The sequence below is a fragment of the Psittacula echo genome (genome assembly GCF_963264785.1).
Source record: "Psittacula echo genome assembly, chromosome: 4".
Classification (NCBI taxonomy): domain Eukaryota; kingdom Metazoa; phylum Chordata; class Aves; order Psittaciformes; family Psittacidae; genus Psittacula; species Psittacula echo.
Genome location: NC_137738.1, coordinates 114,800,236 through 114,820,101, shown reverse-complemented (window position 1 = coordinate 114,820,101; position 19,866 = coordinate 114,800,236). Strand labels below are relative to the sequence as shown.

Here is a 19,866-nt window from a genome sequence, read left to right as displayed (position 1 = left end):
TAATGAAGGACTACTCCGAAAGATAGAAAGGAGTTGGGATGTTGCAGGCAATATTTATTGGGGCAGTGAAAAAAGGGTTGTTTTCTCCAATGCGAATGTTGCTTGGATGAAGCCTGCTTTAGGCATTTACATCTAATAGCTGCTTGTTTACATATTTGCCTTCTTTCTAACTTAAGTCACTTTAATCCGGTTACTGGAAACCATATGTGGTGAAGCGGAAAGGCAAAATGTCATTTCTCAGTGGAAAGCTGATAGCAAACGGTAAGAGGGCAGCTTGACAGAGAAGCAGATGGAGCAGAGAGATGTAGAAAAGCAAACTAGATAGGCAGCATAGACCTAGGGAGGGAGCTGAGAGAGGAACTGAAGAAGAAATAAGTACCTGGTTGAGGATGTGGTTGTCCTCATGTCGTGTGGAGAGCATTGGAAAGAGAGGAGAAATGTAGGGATTGTTGAGGAGGAGACTGTAAGTGCTGAGACAGGATGGCTTTCCTCTGAAAGGACAAATGTTGTTGGCCCTGATGAACAGCATCTTGTTTTGGATCAAGATGATTTCTTTGCTCAGGAGTAGCAGTTCCCAAAGGGTTACTTTCAATTAAGTACTACAGATTGTGGTATTTGGGGCGCAACTGTCTATATTTAAACATCTGTGCAGTCATGGAAGGATGAAATGGTCATGTAAGACAATCCCTTGCAGGAGTCTGAGGCCAGATATAAGTAATGTGATAGCGCAGCTGCTAACTTTAAGTTCATACAAGCTGACTTAAACTTTGTGTTTGTGGATGAAAACCTGGTCTGAATCAGTCTCTGATGCATTTCCACTTCCTTGTGACTGCATCCGCTGAGTGCTCAAGTTCTCCTGATCTACCTGCTGTGCATTCCTGCTATGGGCTCATTTTATTTCTAACAGTGAAATTCTGCCTAAGACTGTTACTGTGGGTGAAAAGTCAGACTTTTCTACCCTGTTGTTTGACTGAATTGCACCAAAGTGAAAATGCTCCCAAACTGCAGTCACCTCTTACTCTTCAAGGTTTTGAAGATTGATATTGGCTGTACTTTATCATAGAGTCATAGAATGGTTTAAAGCTCATCCAGTTCCAACTCCCTGCCCCGGGCAGGGACACCTTCCACAAGCCCAGGTTGCTCCAAGCCCCTGTGTCCAGCCTGGCCTTGAACACTGCCAGGGATGGGGCAGCCACGGCTTCTCTGGGCACCCTGTGCCAGCGCCTCAGCATCCTCACAGGGAAGAGCTTCTGCCTTATACCTCATTCAAATCTCTCCTCTGTCAGTTTAAAGCTGTTTCCCCTTGTTTCATCTCTACATGCCCTTGTAAAAAGTCCCTCTCCAGGTTTCCTGTAGGCCCCCTTAAGGTATTGGAAGGCTCTTTCAGAGCCATATTCTCCTCCAGATAGATTTCCAGCTCTGAATATGCATGATGTGAATGCTGTAAAGCTCATAGGGCGAATGCTGTTTCTGAACCCAAAGTAGGATATTAACCAAAGCTAACTTGATCCATCACACAATGGGTGGAAAGAGGAAGATTGCTACATGGGATGGGAAGTTCAGTGGCTATACCCACTGCGTGCTCCAGCTTGCTTTCTAGAAGGACTGATGACTACACAGGGAACCAGGGAGAGCAGTACCTTATGGTAAAATGATTATTTGTGAACACCCTTTGAAATATGATAGTCCAAACACTGTCATTTACAAACTCCCAATTTGCTTTCTGCTCATGTGGCTTCAGCAGCGTTAGTTGAAGTTGGCTGGTTGAGCAAACATTTTTTGTCGTTACGTTTATTTGCTGCTACATTCTTCAAGTGTAAATCATGGAAAAGCAAAAGCATTAAGCGGTTGAATAGTAATAAAAATATCTCAACCTGATGTTCTAGAGGTGATGTATATGCAGCCATTTACACAAGGAGAATAAAATGGAAGAATGGAAAAAGGAATATCAGTTGGGAAAAATCTTGCGTGTTCCTGGCAGCTTTTAAAGCTGCTGCAAGTTTCAGTAGGTCTCTTTTCCAACAAAAGAAATGAATATTACTTCAATTCAATGAATTTAATAAGTAGGTGATACTGCACAGAGGTTTAGTTACTGCAGCTGAGTGAATGCTCAAAGTCTTTCTTGTTTAGCAAAATAAAAGCTGATAATTTAGCTTTAAATACTATTCCTTTGGGATGCAGAGGGTTTTCTTATAGTTTATAGACTTTAAGATGTCCCATGAATAAACAATATTGTGCATCCTTTCTCATGGATTTTGCTACTTCTGGTGAGCTTTTTAAATGATGTGTTAAAGTGGAAGACATAATCCTTTTTCCACTGTATTTTCTTCGCAGAATGCTTTCACATGTGAGTACAAAACCACTCATAGATGGTCATGGACCATTATTAATAGATGATGTTAATAGAGGATTCTTAATGCATTCACCAAGCCTCTTAATTAATATTAGTAAAACTTGGTTTATAACTTGGGAAATAAGGCAAGACTCAGTTCCAGCTTGTTGGCTCTTTCTGAGCCCCTGGCCAGCAGGGTCTTATGCCTCCCGTGCCTGTACTTAGGGTTTACCTGTTGAATATGATTTTGATGACAAATTCAATAAAAATTCCTAGATGGAATAATACTTTCACACCATGGCAACAGTATCAAAACATTGCTGCTCTTCCTGCACTCATTTGCTTTTCATTTTCTTCTACTGGCCAGAGAAGCAGTTTGTGACTGGGGACTCTGGGAGACTTACGAAAGCAGAGAACTTGTTTTTGTTGGGGTTGGGGTGTTTTTTTCCCTTCATTTGATCTGTAGGCTCAGTGTAGTCAAAAGACCCAGAAAGGGACTTCTGTCCCAAAAGACACAAAGTATGCATGTATTAACATTAACTACAACTCCCCCTAAACAAATAAGCAAAACCCCCAAATAGCCCAGCTGAGACAGAAAGGTAGAACTTTTTTCCCTTCTCCTCAATAGTAGCTCTACAGTTCTCTCTTGTAGCAGGTTAAATTGAGCCCACTGGGGTCATTGGGACATTTTTCCCTATAAAGGTTGTAAAAACACCTACTTTCCTCTAATGATAGACACCATTTCTAAAAGCACAAACCCTCTCGTGCTGCAGTGCCAGAAGTGTAACTGGAAGCCTGGTTTCTTAAAGCATCATTTGGGGCTAATCTGCAGTTGCTGAGTCCCACATGGGCTGTCACAGCAGATCCTCGCTGGCATCGCTCATCCCTTCCCATCTCCTATGGGGCAGCCGTGCTGGGCTGCTCCCTGTGAGGGTGCTGGATACACGGACCCATGGAAGTTAGCTGACAGCATGAGTAACTGGCTGGAGGGGCAAGGTCAAAGCATCTGATAACTGGGGCTTCTCGTACTTTCCAGCAGTAACTGCAAGAGGTATTAATTTTGTCTGTCAAAACAGACTAAAGCAGTACTTAGGAGCTGAAGATTATTCATTTAAATTATGAAAAGGCTGAAGTTACAGTGATGGATGTTTCAGAGGATGCAAGAGGGGACTAAAGTTATATTTAAATATGAATCCACTGTGGAGCTGTCATAACATCCCTTAACAGTAAGAAGTGAAATTGCTGAGCTGCGAGATTTGTTTGCTGAAACTATACTTTGGACATATCCAGCCTTCTGCTTCTAAAGGTATTTCTCAGGTTAGGCAGTTTAATCATTTTAAGGCTGGCTGTTTAGTCAGTACTGACCCTTGTGGTGGTGGTGGCATGAGAGCTTTCCATGCCCCTCTGAGTTCTGGCTGGTTTGTAGGTTGTGTGAAAGAGGCTTGAACCTCCAGATGGACATCCTCTGGCATTATTGATTTTGAAGAACAGGAAATACAGGTTAAGTGCATTTATTCATCTCAAGAGTCCTTTGGGTCCAGCAATGGTTGAATTTATCTTTATGAAAGGATGTTTCATGAGCAGGATGTAATGTATTTCAAATCTCAGCTTCAGTGAGATGGCGGTGATAGTGTATATATTAATATCCTCTCTGTTATAGAACTAACATGGGCTCTTTCATTTCTACTTCAGCTTTCTTCTTCTCTTCATTTTAAAGAACTATCTTACGTGCTTCAAACTGATACAGGTTTGTTCTTTTAAAGATTAATTTGGATATTGTAATATTGGAACATGTCATCTGATTGCATTAATAACAGTTCAGCCTGCCATATGAGACTCAGGTAGTGTGGGTCTCAGTGGAATTTGTCTTTGATTTGTTATAGGAAAGGTACCCATAATGGGAATAGGGGTATCTCTATCCCCCACTAACACATACATCTGATTTTTGTGTTGCTCCTTTTGCAGCTTTTATAATAATAGTTCTTTTTAAAAGTGTCTCATAGATACATTTCAAGAGATGCACTTAAAATTTGTAATGTGAATTGAAAATATGCATACTTTGGTGTATCTTCTGTGGGGAAAAAAGAGAGGGTTTTGGCAAATCTTTTATCACAGTCTTGCCTTTATTTGCTTCCTTGTGATTAATGTTTCTTGTTCAGTTGCTGGGTTTTTTTGTGGTTTTCTTTCCTTTGTTCCTGTCTTATTCTGTTTTATAAGTGTTGATCTTGCAGAAGAAGAATAAATTGTATCAAAAATGGGGCAGACAAAAAAGCCATCAGCTAGTAAGGAGTTACTGCTAATAGATCCATGCCTCTGGAATATTTAAATATTCTGTGATTCTAAATTATTTTCTCATTCAGTGGAGGTTTTATTAATGCTTCAAAAGTCAGAACCTTCAGGATTTTCAAGATACATCTCTTCAGCTTTCCCCATCTTCTAAGAGAAGAAAAGTCTAGGAAAAACTGGAGAAAGGACTAGTTAAAGTATTCTTCTAATTGCTGATGATAAAGGCATTGGGGCATGGCAGGGGGGTTGGAATTAGCTGATCTTTAAGGTCCCTTTCAACCCAAGCCATTCTATGGAAGTGGGTAAGGATACATGAGGGCAGCTTATCTAAGTCTAGAACTTTTCAAAGCTTTGATTGTGTCATATTGTCCTGTTAGATATTCTTGATCCCATTAACACTACAGCCTGGTAAATGTTCACAGACAGGTATTTTTGAACAAAGGCAGTGAATAAGTAACTTGCATTTACCATAAGTATGAGGATTCTTTACCCTGGGAGTTCATATCTTGATGTCCTTGATTAGATAGTCCCTTCAGGAGAGCACTGTAGACTCAGGCACAGGCATGTTTGCTCATCAAGATACTACTGTTTTCTGCAGTTCTTTACAAGCTAAGGGAATTCGTAAAGACTTCATGGCTACAGACATCTTGGCACAGAAGGAGACCTTGTGAGAAGCACGTGAGTTGCCTTGTGACAAAGTAGTCTTTCTTTAAAAGACATGACATATTTCTCTAAGAACATGCATAGGCTGCCTTTTGGTCAAGTTTATTTAGTTCACCTTCCTTATGTTTCTGTGCAGATCCAAGGATGCTGGGTGCTGCTGTGGTACTTCCCCCTCCACCCCCCGATTTCCATTATTAAAAGATGGATGAACACAGTTTGAAACTTGCCTTGGATTTCACAAGTTTCCTTTTTAGAGCAGGACGACGATTTTTGTCTGTGATGAGCCAGAATTCCTCTTTTCCGCAGTGCACATTACAAAATACAAAGCTGATTGGTGAATTCAGCAGAAATAAAGCAGTTTGTACGAATATTTTTAGCCTTTAAGTGCTGGTATCTCTGTGACTAGCACTAGTCCTTGCTTTATGGCAGTTGGTTTTCCACTTTCTGCAGTAATCACAATGTCTTTCAGCAAGAGTCACCAGCATCCTCCTACTCCTTTCTTGCACAGCTCAGATGGCTTTGCAGTATTATTAGTAGAATGTAAACTAGCAGTTTAAATGGGATTACTGGGATTAGTCATCTGGACGGAAAAGATTTAAAGTGGCCTAGACTGAGGTCCTTAAAATGATGAAGTAGACAGCAAAGCCATTGTGGTCAAAGGGGGAAAATGGTAAAAAGAAACCAAGATGCAACAAAAGAAAGGATTTGATTTACATTTTGTGTATTTTGGAAGAAATAAAGGCGTGATACTACCTTGTAGTTTTGTCTGATTAGCACAGAAGTTTCTCGTGGCAAGAGATAAGAGAAACATAGCATGAAATAATTACTTTTTAAAAAGGGAGTTTCATTACACTGGAAATAAAGAGAAAAACATGCATACTTACTCATAAAATATTTCTGTATAACTCTGTGTGTGTCTAACAGACTTGTTTAAGAGCCCTTTCTTCTCAGTATTTTTATATCTTATAAAATAGAGCATTTCAGTTAGCAGCTTATATTTTATCTTTCACTCCTTTTCTGGTTTGGGGATTAGTTCCTTTGTGTCTCAATCCTGGACTTCATTCTTAGGCTCCATTCTCCTCCTGGGGTGTTATTCTTCAGTTTGGATTCCACAGAGTGTTTTTCTATGGTTAAAATGCTTACCTCCATGTTTTCCTTTGGTTTCTCCTTCCTCTGTGTGGACTAGTTAAAACAGTTTTGTTTTAGAGAGATGACAAGAAAAGAGTGTGGCTCCTAGCCTAGTTTTCTGTCTCTGTGCATGGGCAGCTCTCCTATGCTTCAGTTACAAGCTTATTTCTGTTGGTGGGGAAGAGAGAATTAAGCCATCCTGGGTGGTGCATGTTTTGCTTTTCCATTGCTCTATGCAGGAAGCATTTGACCAAAAGACTGAGCAGGAAATAGTTTAAGACTCAGCAGAGCTACACAGGTTCTGTGTAATCAAGGCTTTGCAATACTGAAGTAATAAACTCTTCCCTCAGTTTCACAGCTTGGCAGTAGTCTGCACTGAGTTTGATTCTTGTGGCTCGTCGTTTCCACCTCCTCAGTCTGATAGCTAAGGAATAGTAGAATTTGTCTTCATTTTTGGTCATTTCCTCTCCTTCACGTGCAGTATCAAAGTGTTACCACCCTGTACTCATGTGTAGCTTTTCTCCTTTGTTCTGGTGTAAGAAGTAAGGGTGTTTTTTTTTTTCTTCGTTGTAATTTTCAGTAATTAAACTGATTAGAATTAAACTGGTGGGGAAACTGCATTTGATTACACAGGCAATACAGAGGAGGTAAAACTCATCTAACTAGGTTCCTTTCCAGCCTTTAGGCTTTTAATAGCTAAGTTAATTTCCTCGAGGAATATGGGCTGATTGAAGGAAAAACTATAATCATTAATTGCAGTAGATTTAATTTGTCTGAAGTATAAAGTGAGGACTGCCTGAGACTTGAGGGGAAGAAAAGAGCCGAGCTCTTGCACAGTCCCTTACCCACCCACAGTGTGGGTTTGGCTGTCTGTAACAAATTCTAGTTAAATTTTGGACTCTTTGTGGGTTTTACATGTGTTGGTAGGAATGATATTCTTAGATCACAACATTATTAGAGGTAAATTAACAGGACATCTCTTCCTGCAAATCAGGACTGTAAGCATAAGTTATGTATTTACTAGTGTAGGTTTCTTATTGTAATGTACCTACCTGATGCTTCAGGGACTTAGGATCTTCTCTGGCTTTCCGCTGAACCGTTTCTTTGCTAATGTGGTTGTAAGATATGAGATTGCTGTAGTTGCTTTCCAAGAGAAAACAGATTTTTCCATGTTCAATAAAGTTGGGGTTTTTTAATTGTCATTTAATTTCATTCTCCCTGATGGTTAGAGCCTGTGACTGGTGTTTTGGGGCCTCTCTCTATTAATTGCCACTAGAGAAGTAATTTTATAGCGAGCTTTAAAGTACAATTCATCTTCTCCTTTTCAGAGCAGCTATAAAAACATACTTTACCTGCTTTACAGATGTGCTTTTATATATAGCATAATATGCCTGTAATATCCTTTGACATTACTGGTCTCTGTATTAGTATAAGTAACATTTGTACGTTGCCTAATTCTGCCTTTGTTTTCAAAGTACATTTTTCAGATGTACTTAGCTGACGTGTACTCATCCTAGTAGTATTAGAATGATAAAATCAAGTGTTTGCTGTGTACAAATTAGATTATGGGATCCCTCTTTGTGTTTCCTTGGTGTGGAATAGATCACTCTGAGTTACATGCAAATCCTGGATTCTAAAGGTCTATATGGAAGCCTGGAGCTTCTTAACATTTTGGACTTTCCTGATGCAAAGTATAGGAACTCATTATAGGGACTCTTCATTAGGGACTGTAGTGATAAGACAAGGGGTAACGGGTTCAGACTTAAACAGGGGAAGTTTAGATTGGATCTAAGGAAGAAATTCTTTACTGTGAGGGTGGTGAGGCACTGGAATGGGTTGCCCAGGGAGGTTGTGAATGCTCCATCCCTGGCAGTGTTCAAGGCCGGGTTGGACAGAGCCTTGGGTGACATGGTTTAGTGTGGGGTGTCCCTGCCCATGGCAGGGGGGGGTTGGAACTGGATGATCTTAAGGTCCTTTCCAACCCTAACTGTTCTATGATTTTATGATTCTAAAGAATGAGAACTCATTAAAATACCAACTTAGTGAGAATATGTTTTCAGAAGGTTACTGTAGGTGGGCTGTACACATTGCAACATTTGGGAGAAAAAAGACTAAACATGGGCAGCACACTTTCATTACTGTGTTTTTTTGTGCTACGTGTATTTGTCTTCCTTTTTGCCTTACAGAAAGATGGGTAAACCAAAACCACAGAAGTGTTTATTTGACCAACACTTTTAAAACAGTAATAGGAAAAAAAACAGCAGCATATTTTGAAGTGGATAATCTGCTTTCCCAAATATATCTTTGGCCCAACTGTCTGTAGAAATTGTTTGCAAGACTTTGATCTTTTGCCTTGTTTGCTCTGTTGTAAGCTCTGAGTAGTGAGCCACAGTCCTTTTTATTGAAGCTTTCAGTGAGAATACCTCCAAAAGTTAGGTGCTGTGGAATACAGAAAAGCTTGTGATTGAGTTTTGGCCCAGGCAAAGGGTCAAACTATTAGTTTCTTCTATTTGTTTTACGCAGTGGTACAACTCTTGAATGAATGGGCAAACTGTTACTAGAAACAATGAAAGGAAATGTTAGCAAAAATAGCAAGTAGAAGCAGTTCTTGCGGTTTTGAGTAGTGGTTATAGCTGAAAGGATCTGTGGTGGAAGTGCTTGTGGTGGTGGTGGTGAATTAACCACAAGCATCTTTGCCACCAGAGGGTGAATTCATATCATCTGTCTTGGGTTCAGAAAATGCAGATGGTCCCATGTTGCCACCTGACAGTGCCTACCTCTCGTCTGGGCACATAGGGAAAGCAGTCTTGTACATGTGGTGTTCTGATCTCCTTCCAGAAGTTGTGTCCGCTCTAGGCACCTCAGTTACATTGTCTAATGGGAATAGCCTTGCGTGAGTCCTGCTTAATATGGGCAACATTTCCACATCTGAATTCAACCAGTGGAATTAGCAGGAAGTGAGGACTGTAAGACTTAGTGCTGATGCTCTGGTGCTTATATGATGAAGTTATAGATGAGGTGTGGCAGCTTGACAGTTTCTGGGTGGCATGGTTGGTGTGTGACAGTGCCACCAGCCTGCCCTCCTGTTGTGCTTCGGAAAAATGAAAGATTCTTGTCTTGCCCAACCTCAGTAAATTTTTCATCAAAGCCTTAATACTGCTTCTGCCAGATATTATCTGCTTGAATGCATAATCTTATAACAACAGTGCCTATTTACTGCATGTATTTTTTATAATAGCTTTAATCTCCTTCGTCATTAAGAAATGCCTGTAATCTTTGTGTTAAAGAGCTATCTTGAGAGTATAATAAACCTGACTCCTTGGTTTAGTTCTCACGCAGCCATGGGGTAGCCAAGGAGCAGATACACAGCTGATACAGAGGCAAATTAGGTTCAGGGCTCTGTTTGGTAGGCAAATAACCCAGCAGTATGGCTCCAACCTGACAATTGTTGAGCTGTATCATGAGCTGTGAGCATCTGCAGCTAGGAGAGATTAGAAACCCTCAACAAGCTGAACAAAGAACTGTCCCACACAATCTGAAATCCTGTCATTGCCAGGGATTTCATCTGGGCTCTTGGCTCTGTCACGCCTTTGAAAATATCTACAGGCCTTCATTCTGATTACTTGTGATCTCCCTTTTCTTTAAGGTTCCTGAACAGAGCTCTTTCAGTTCTCAGGGCATGTGAAAATGGGAAGCTAACAGTTAAAGTGGAGGTTTTTTTCCCTACATTTTTTTGAAATTTAGATTATGTTTCTCCATTTTAAGACATTTCATGGGCTGGATGTTCCAGGAACAGTAAAAAGGAGACGATAATCAATCTGCCTCTGACTAAACTGACTTTTATCGTAAAAGGGTCAATTTCCGATTTCTCTGATAAAGTAAGTTGATAGCTACACTTTATTCTTAATGTGTTTCATGGTTTTTACAAGTTTTTGGGGTTTGTTTTTTTTTTTTTTTTCTTTTAGTTTATAGATGGTAACTTTTTGAAACCATTGGGATAAAGTATGGATAATATATTTGACAACAGTATATTCATAGAATCATAGAATAGTTAGGGTTGGAAAGGACCTTAAGATCGTCCAGTTCCAACCCCTCTGCCATGGGCAGGGACACCTCACACTAAACCATGCCACCCAAGGCTCTGTCCAACCTGGCCTTGGACACTGCCAGGGATGGAGCATTCACAGCTTGCTTGGGCAACCCATTCCAGTGCCTCACCACCCTCTCAGTAAAGAATTTCTTCCTTATATCCAATCTAAACTTCCCCTGTTTAAGTTTTAACCCATTACCCCTTGTCCTATCACTACAGTCCCTAATGAAGTGTCCCTCTCCAGCATCCTGTCATGCATTATTCCTGGTTTGACTGAAATACCGAGGTTATTAAGTTCCACTTTCCCTTACGAAGGAATACATGACTGTTATACAAATATTTAGCCCCATAGCAACAATTTGGGCCTGTGTTTGAAAACAAAATAAAGTACAGTAAAATACATAACCAGATTCTCTGTTTCTTCTGTAATGTGGCTCACACTGACCACAGTGGGAGCTGCTTCTAATTTCAGGCTATATAAAGAAAGGATCATTAGAGAGCTTATACAACACATTCATATGCAGAGCCTGTTACATTCAACCCAGTTGGAGACATTTTAAAGTAGACCTTACTTCAGTGCTCTACTTGCAGGCTCTTCAAATCCTACATGTCTGCACTAGTTGCTTGCAGGAGCTTGTAATTCATTGTCAAAATCTTCCTTCCAGGCTGCTCTTGCAAAAACAGTGCAATAACACCTTGCCTTCCTCTAACTTTGCAGCAAAACTTGCAAGTGAAGTCTTGTCTGCCTGGCTGGAAGAAAACGTGAGGGCTTCTTTGGTAGGCCATGAGGCGTGCCTTTTATTTTCTCTTTCTCCTTTCTTTTTCCCTTTGCTTTTTTAAACTCAATGTTGTCCCTGAGCGTTAGTTACCCTAAGAAGCAGCAGTAGTGTGGACACTGGCTAACTTGAAAATGTGCCCGCTGAGGTGAGCCCTGTGGCTGTAGCCAAGCTTGACCTTGCTTAGTCTGCCTTTGGATAAATCAGAAGCACCCCAGGGTGTGCCTGCACCACTGGGTACCTCTTATTGCTGGTATCCTACACAAAAACACCCTGTGCTGCTCTTAGGGCAGGGCCCCAGGTAGCTTCTTTTCAGCACTGGCCTTTGATTTCATAATGAGTTAAGGTGTTTTTATGGTTTTGAAGCCTGAATGTTAAATGTTAATGTTTCAAGACTGAAATCTGTTCGTTTTCATCACCTTTTGATTTCTGGATTTTCAGAGCATAATCATTGCTTTATTAAAACTTTTTTTTTGCAATCAGACATTTTCCTTCTGGAAGTGAAATATTAGGCAATTATTTCTTAGTGAAGGAAACTGAAATGAAATCTTGTGATGAGCTGCACCAGAAGTGCCATACCAGTGTTTTAAAAGGAATTAAAAGGAGAAGAGATGGCTCATAGGATGATGTCCTTGTGTACAGGTAGACTTTGGGGGGTTCCGAGCAGGTTGTAATTTTGAAGACAAGAGTGAAAAGCACAAAGAACTTCATTCTAGTTTGGTCCGGTTTCCGGATAACGTCTTCTGGTACCTTTGGGATAGTGGAAAGATGCACAGATTATATATATATTTCACTAATTATTTTGAAATAATTACTACCAAAACTGCTTTGTAATTGTGCAGGTAGAACCCAGCACTACCTCTTACTCTATTTTGCGTAGGCTTTTAAATATTGATGACGACTCTACTTAAATGGATTAATTATATACTGCAGCACTTTGATTCCCTTTAATGTTACATTTGCAAACCACACAAATGGCCTGAATAATGAGATGAAGAATTGGCTGTAGTAGACCTGACTATTTTTTTTTTCCTCCTTATTCTGCCCTGAAATAAGTTCCTGTTGCTTCACAGCTCAGCTGTATTCTAAAATACCTTGATGATCTAGAAGGCAACTTTAAGTGATTGAGCAAACCACAAGTTGACACGCAAAATGGATGAAATCTTAATTCATAGCTTTTCCCTTTAGCATCTGGTAGCGTGTGGGGCAATTTATCAGCCTGTGTTTTAGAATGAAATTATGCCTGCTTTGTGCCTTTCTTTCTCATGTTTGCCAGAAAATAATGAGAGGAATGTGAGAAATGAGCATGCCTTTTGCAGCAGGGTTGATGTAAAATGTGCTGCTGGATGGTTCTGTGCTTGCCAGCCAGTTTTAGTCTTTTCTAGCTCCTTCCCTTCAAACTGCAGCTTCTGTATGAACAAGTCTGTCGTCTTCGCCCTCCCAAAGATGAGGTCAGCCTCATTAAACAGGTTCTTCTAACTGTCCCTCACAAGGTGCTGGTGAGAAACCTTTGCCTTTTACATCACTTTCTTTCCTTTGAATCGGACTGGATGTTTCTGGTTTGTTCAAACTACTAATGGATGGGTGCGGAGGGTATGAATTCCATTGGTATGAATGTGTGAACTGCTGGTTTTGTAGGAGTTCACCTGAAATGCTTTGCAGAGCTGTGTTTGGGACTGAAGGGTTCCATTCTTAAAAAGAAGTTCATTTGTTTTTTTGGGCTATTCTTTTAAGTTACACTTTTTGCTGTGGTTGTCCGACTTCTCCATCAAGAAACAGTTGTGGTGACGTGGAGTCCTCAGGCTACTGTAAAGTTTAGGCTACTTTTAAAGTTGAAGCCTAATCTTCAGTCCATATGGAAGTTTATACAGCAGCATTTAGGAAGTACTCTCGGCCGAACACCTTCTCTCACATATTAGCTTCAGTTTCTGTTAGCTTTCCCACTTTGCATTAAAGTAGTTATTGTATTTCACTGCAAGGGAAAAACCTGTCATATTGCACTTTCTACTATGAAGGTATGCCCCTGATGTACTCCCAATTTGAAATGACAGACTGATAGCTGCGTGCTTACTTCTATAGAGCATTAACAGTATGCTGCTGCTGCTGACCGCTGCCATGCCTACATTGGGTTTTGTGGGTTTGGTGGGTTTTTTTAACTCTTTATATCAAATTTCAGAGATGCTTTGCATCTGACTGATGAAGCTTAATGGGTGCCATATATAACTTTTAGAAATACCTTTCTTGCATAAATGCATGTTATATATTGAGTTGGTAATGCATTAGAAGAAGAAAAATAGCGGGAAAGTTCGGACAGTTATTGTTTCCTTATTGAATTCAGAATGTTGTGAAGACCATTTCCTTGACGGGATCAACTCCTCAGCACTTACTATTATGCAGATTTTTTTTTCCCTTCATATGCCTATGAAATACCTTTTGCAAGCTTGAAATTGGAGATAATGACACTTGATCTGCAAAGATGGGAAAACATCGTTTTAACAATTTGTTCTCTATACAGAATTTGTGAGGGTGGATTAGCACAGGTTGTATGAGCACAAAACCATTTTATTAGTTGCAAACATAGAACCTGTACTTTTAATTGCACAAAGCCCTCCATTAGGTTTGAGTTATCTTTAAAGTAGGACAAACTTGCAGCGTGCACTTGCGGTATTTGGGAAAAAAGTAAGGCATGGAAAATTTAGTCCCTCTCTTTTGTCTACCACGTCATCTGTTTTGCTAATACAGGTGTTGGAAACTTCATAAGCTGAATCATTTGGACTCATTAGGTCATGCTCCTTGACATGTAGGGTTTTTAGAAAGAGAGCTTGTAGTCTTTACTAACTATAATATAAGACTGGATAGATGTTCATATCTATTTACAGAGGTTTTTTGTGGGCAGAATTGGAGGAGATTTCTTAATACATGGAAGCTCGAGTCTTTGAGTGTGTACTGGGAATATGATGTGCTCTTAATCACCCATTAAAAGCAAGCACAGCCCAAAACTATTGGGCAATCTCAAAAGCATCTTTAGGAGCTCTCAGGAGCAGACTGGATCCAGGCCAGGTCTTTGGCCAATGCAGGAATGGGCAATAGCTCTTTCCAGGGTATAGAGTGAAGCAACTTGTTCATAGAAATCTTGTGCACTGTAGAAAACAGTTAGGTAAGTTACTGCTGCCTGTATTATGGAGCTGTTTCTGGTGTATGGTTGCATGCAGGTTATTGTCACACCCTCCAGAGTGAGTAAGTATCTGAAGGCTGTATTTACAAAAGCCACATAGGTGTCTGAAGATGCTAATAGCAGTGCTTACTGATAATGCCTGTACGTTTTAAGTCAGTCTTATTTTGTAGGCTGGGTGGTTTTCTAATTTCCAGTAGTCTCTGCTTTGCATAATTAGGCATTTACATAACTTTGCAAATCTGTGGCCCAGTCTGTTCTCCAGTGTTATTTTACCTCTCCTGATTGCCGTGGCTTTGTGTGCAAGGAAGTATTTTGAGCCAAGTTAATTATACTGGTGACTGTACTATAGCTTATTGTGTATGGCTGTGTTTTATTTACTCTACATCCTTCAAAATTGCTTCATGATCTTGAAGCTGAAAGCTTTTTACTTTAAGGCACCAAAACACATCTCGTGTTAAGAATGGTCGAACGTGCAAGGTGCAGTTGTTAGCTCTTTCTTCTTTGTTCTCTCTGCTTTCTTGAGAAAAGATCAAACACAACACACTGGCAGGTAAGAATGTCTCACAAAACACCTGAAAGAAATGTAGCTTCCCATTCCATAAATTACTGGTACTGTGCTCACCAGCTGCCTGTTATGATGTTTTATTGATGAATAAAAATGGTGTCTGAGGCAATAGAATGTCTTGCATCTTAAAACACTGCCAGTTATAAAGATGTCTCCTTGAATAAATTTCACAATTAGAAAGTATTGACAAAAATAGTCGATCTTTTTTACATCAAAATAAGCTCAAACATCTGCTGCCAAAGTCAGACAGTATCAAGTAATCTTTAAAAAGTATATTTTTATTATCCTGACAGATGCATGGCTGTATGACATAGATGTCAATTTAAGTTACTAGTGCCATTAATACTTGACAAAGACATACTCCCAGAAGAATTTACGTTTCTAAAATGTTGTCAGATGAGTATATGCTAACAAAAAGTAAGCAGAGTTATTCAGCTCTGTTGTTAACAAAGCTAAAAGCATGTTATCCCCAGAGAATCGCAAAAATTGGTGTTCACATCTTTTCTGTTTTCTAAATTCCACAAAACTGACAGCAGAAAAACTAATTCTGTGTCTGCAAATGTCTGTTTAAGCAACCCATGCATACCTCCCTTTTCATTTTCTCTCACTGTTGGCTTACAGCACAGAAAGATTTTCAGTTTCATTTGAGATGAACTTCTTCAGCATTCATTTTCTTTCCACGAAATTTCAAATAATCCTACTTCTTGGCAAGGATGCTGTTGTAAAGACAATATTGAGGGAAATGTTGAAAGACCTGTGCCAAAGTTTCTGATCTGCTTATTCAGTCAAAGAAGCGTTGGAAGGCTGTATGACTTCACTCATTAAGAAGGCCGAGATTGAAAACATTCATGTCCAGTTCTTATTTGTCAAATATGCTGGTATATTCATTATTGAAATTTGTACATGTTAGTAACCTGAGATCTCATTGTGGGAATTCTGTAATGAGAAACCGAGCTTACTTTAAATTCTTTCCTTCCAGGTCCTCTATTTTTCTGTTCTTTTTTTTTATTCCTCTGCCCCACAGAAGTGTTCTGGAAGGAATTTTGTTTCTTAGGGCAAGAGTGGAGTGTTCTGGGTAGACCAGAGCAGCGTTCATGGAGTTCGGTTAGTAGCTCTGTCCTCATGCTGCTATTCTGTGTTAAAAATTCTAGTCTGTTGAGGTGCCAAGTCATTTGAAATACTGAATTTCTGGCTGAATCTGGAGTCATAAACATCACATTAAGGGCTAAGTTGTTATACTCAGTGATTAGAGGCTGTGTTTTCTTTTAAGTGGATTTTTCCTTTTTTAAAGAGTAAGTTTTTTCTTAGAGATGAGCCTGAACTTTGTAGAAACGCATTTTACTGCTAATGGTTCTAATGCAGCTAAATCTATAACTAAAGGGCTGAAAGCCATATTAATGCTTCTAGATGTATTTCCATTTGCTGTTGTGAGGCAGACTGGAAGTGAGATCTGTCTCTCACAATGCAGAGTTCAAGACTTTTTAAAGTGGTGGCGATGCACAGCATCTCCTGGGCTGTGATTTTTCTCATCCTGAAGCCGCTGTTTAAAATATACCAGAGGATCTGGTCCCCAGATACGGTTGTGTTTTAGTTTATTGTTATTACTGTTTTTTATTGAACCCTATGTCACTGGTGCAGGCAGAAATATTTGAAATCAGATGAGCTCTCTGCCCCTTGTAGGCCATCCCTAACTGAGGTTTTTCAGATGGGGCTCTGTCTGTGTGGGTTGTATTTCAGTCTGAGAAGGAAGTACATATTCTGCTGGCTGCCTGACCACTCTCTGTCATCACTCCTCTTAGTATAAATGGGTCCATATTAAAATAATATTTCGAGGTTTTTATTGTGAGTGCATTTTTAGAATTAATGGCCAGGAATCTATTGTAGAGTGTAGTTTTTAAGGAGGAAATTTTAGAAAGGTTGACTTGAAAGAGTAACGAGGGGAATGAAATCAGCTGCAAGAAATCTTCACCTCACATTTCTTTGGAGCCACTTTTGTTCTTATTTGTTTTTTTACTGTTCTTTGCCTTGGTAACTTGGTAGCAGTTCAGTCTTCCTCTTTCCTCCCACTCCAAGCATCCTGTGACTTCAGAATGTTGTGCAGCTCTGGAATAGAGGAATAAAAGATAAGAGGTTGGTCAAGATGGATGTACTAGGTGTCTATTAATGTTGTAATGGGTGCTACCTAAGGCTGTGCATGCCCTGAGTTACGAGGGGAGTTGTGCATGTGCACATTGTAGTGGTGCAGCCTGGGGGGGGAATTTGGACTGCGTCAGGTCTGGAGATGGAAGCTCCCAGGGTCCCAGCGCTGGTCACTCATACCTACCCATAGGTGTACCTCTACAGTGGGAGCCCCTTTCGCAGTGTTTTGCGAGACACGATCATATGGAAGCACTGATGGACAAAATGCAGCTGTAGGTTAACACAGAGGGACTGAGAAGAGAGGCCGTGCTTGCTCCAGTGTAATGCGATGTGATGACAGCCATGGGGCTGTGCTGACCTGCTCTCTGAGCTCTGGCAGGGGAAAAGGTTTCATTTGGTGCTAAGTGACAAGTTACTCCTTTAATGGTAAGGCCTTCCCAAAGATGGACAGAGAGAGGTGTATTTTATTGAACCTTTCAGGTACGGTCTGAAAAATCAGAAAGTAAAACTCCTTCCTTTTTGAATGGCACATTATCTTTCAGGGAAGGATCCTTTAAATTCAGTCATGATCTTTCCTGGCATCATAGGAAAATGGCTTAATTTTCCTTCTAGTATGCGAGCATAATTCCTTTTACAAAAAAGTGCCTGTGAATTATTACTGCAATTTCAATAGCTGTAGCATTGCAGCCAAAAATGTATTTGAACTGTTTTTGCTGTTTCTATAGAGAAGTGTGTGATGCTGACTTATAGTACATGTTAGTGACAAGTTTTATAAAGTATTGGAAAGATGAACATTGTCAGGAAAAGTTAATGAGAGAAACATAATTCTCTGAGAAGCCATTGAATGAGAGTTTGCAATAGGGATGTTGGCTGGGTATCAGAAGGAACATTTTTAGCAGTGGAAACTTTGGATACTGTGACATATAACAGGTCTTAGCTGTGTCTCTCAAGTCTCCCAAACATAATAACTGAAATTCTAGAATTTGACTCATTTAAGAATTAGAACAGTAATTGTAGGTGTATTCTACAGTACCAAAAAGAATAAGCGTGAATAGCAGACTCATGGCAAATGACACTTTGTTACTTGTATTTTCCTCTGATATGAAGTACACTGATTTTTGTCTCAGATAAACTCATCTTACTGCAGGGAAGGTGATTTTGCCTGTTACAGGAAGCCTTGGAAACTGCCGTAAAAATATGTTTTTAATCTGTGTCTTTAACAGCAAATTTCAGTGAGGGCAAGAGCAGGTAAGTATAGAAAGATTGAAGTTCAGTGGCACTCTTTGTATGTCTGCACACATTCAGTATTACTATCATTATATTTTTTTCAAAGGCGATTTATATACAGCACTATTTCTTCCCTGCTAGCACTTTATAGAGGACAGCCAAGAGATGTTCATCACGTATGGATGATTATGTTGTCCTCTTTTTCAAGTTTCCGTTTTGCGCCTATGCCTGTTGCTCCAATCTTTCTGCATCTCTAAGTGTTTCTTTGAAAATGGCTAGAAATAAAGATTATTTACCCATTTTCCTCTGTCCAGTCTTCCAGAGTATTAGAACTGGTCTTGGATCAGAAAGATTCATGAGAACATCTCTCTAGGTCCTTGTCTCAATGATTTGCTTACTCAGTGATTGTAGGAACAACCAGTTCTGGGCTGGATAACTGTCTGTAATTTGCTTTGATTTGATATGGTCAGCTGTGCTGGATATAAAGCTGCGTATTTATTTCCTTAGAGAACATTGAATTTTGAATAATATCAAGCTACTTCTTGAGTCACTGTTGAGGTAATAGTATTCGTGGTACATGTTGCTTTTAAAATCAGAGATCTTGGGTATTCTACTTTGATGGAAAACCTAGCTTTACAATGAAGACAGTTTTATTGCAGTGTCAGGGAAAGCTGGATCAAATGGTTGAGCAGAAAGTGGATGTTAAGTCAAAGGTGTTTGTAGAATGTCTGAAAAAGAAATGAGGAAAACAAAGGTAACGGTCAATTTTTTGTGAAAGTCTCAAGTAAGTGATAGAAAGAAACAGCAGCAGGGAATTTACAGTCTTCTATTAGGAGGAGAGGGAAATTGTAGAAACAATTATGTATAAGGGTGGAAAGTTTGGATACTGGAAAATACCTAATTTATTTTGTGTATTTTGCCATCTACCTTTGTCCTGGAGCAGAAAATGGTTTGAGGTATTGCCTCCCCTTTACTCATCAGCAAGCAGTAAGAAGTACCTTGGCGTATTTCTGTGTGTTCATCCCATACAGTCTTGCTTCTATATTGTGTTTTATTTATGTTATGATATGACAGGGATTTGTTTCCCACACATCTACAGGGCAGGTTTAGAAGCCTAGGCTTTCCTTCTGTTTTTTGCCTAGGCAGTGAAAGGAAAATGTTTGGCATGGCTCCAATTGTGCTAGCTTAATTTGAAGGACTGTCTTGTGTCACCATGCTCTGAAAATTGCTTTCCGTAAGTGATTTATCCGTTTCTGGCATGAGTAGCTGGATGATGTGGTACAGAGACAATTAAGCATACTGAGTGAAATCCCAATTTAATTGCATGCATTCGTAAAACACCCTTTTATATCAACGTGGCCAAGGGTTCTCGTTGTCATCCTCAAAGGTCCAATGTCATAGAAAGCAAGGGGAGCTACCCAAAAGTTGCATCAAAGTCTATTTAAGTTTCTCTAAAATAAAAGACTTTTACTTCATTTGGTAATC

General features: G+C 39.8%; 1 protein-coding gene across 1 annotated transcript in view; it reads left to right on the top strand.

The window, feature by feature from the left end:
• MACROD2 (mono-ADP ribosylhydrolase 2) overlaps positions 1-19,866 on the top strand; it is a gene marked incomplete at both ends in the record, with an annotated part of 889,218 nt that overhangs the window by 173,823 nt on the left and 695,529 nt on the right. The window lies entirely within an intron of this gene.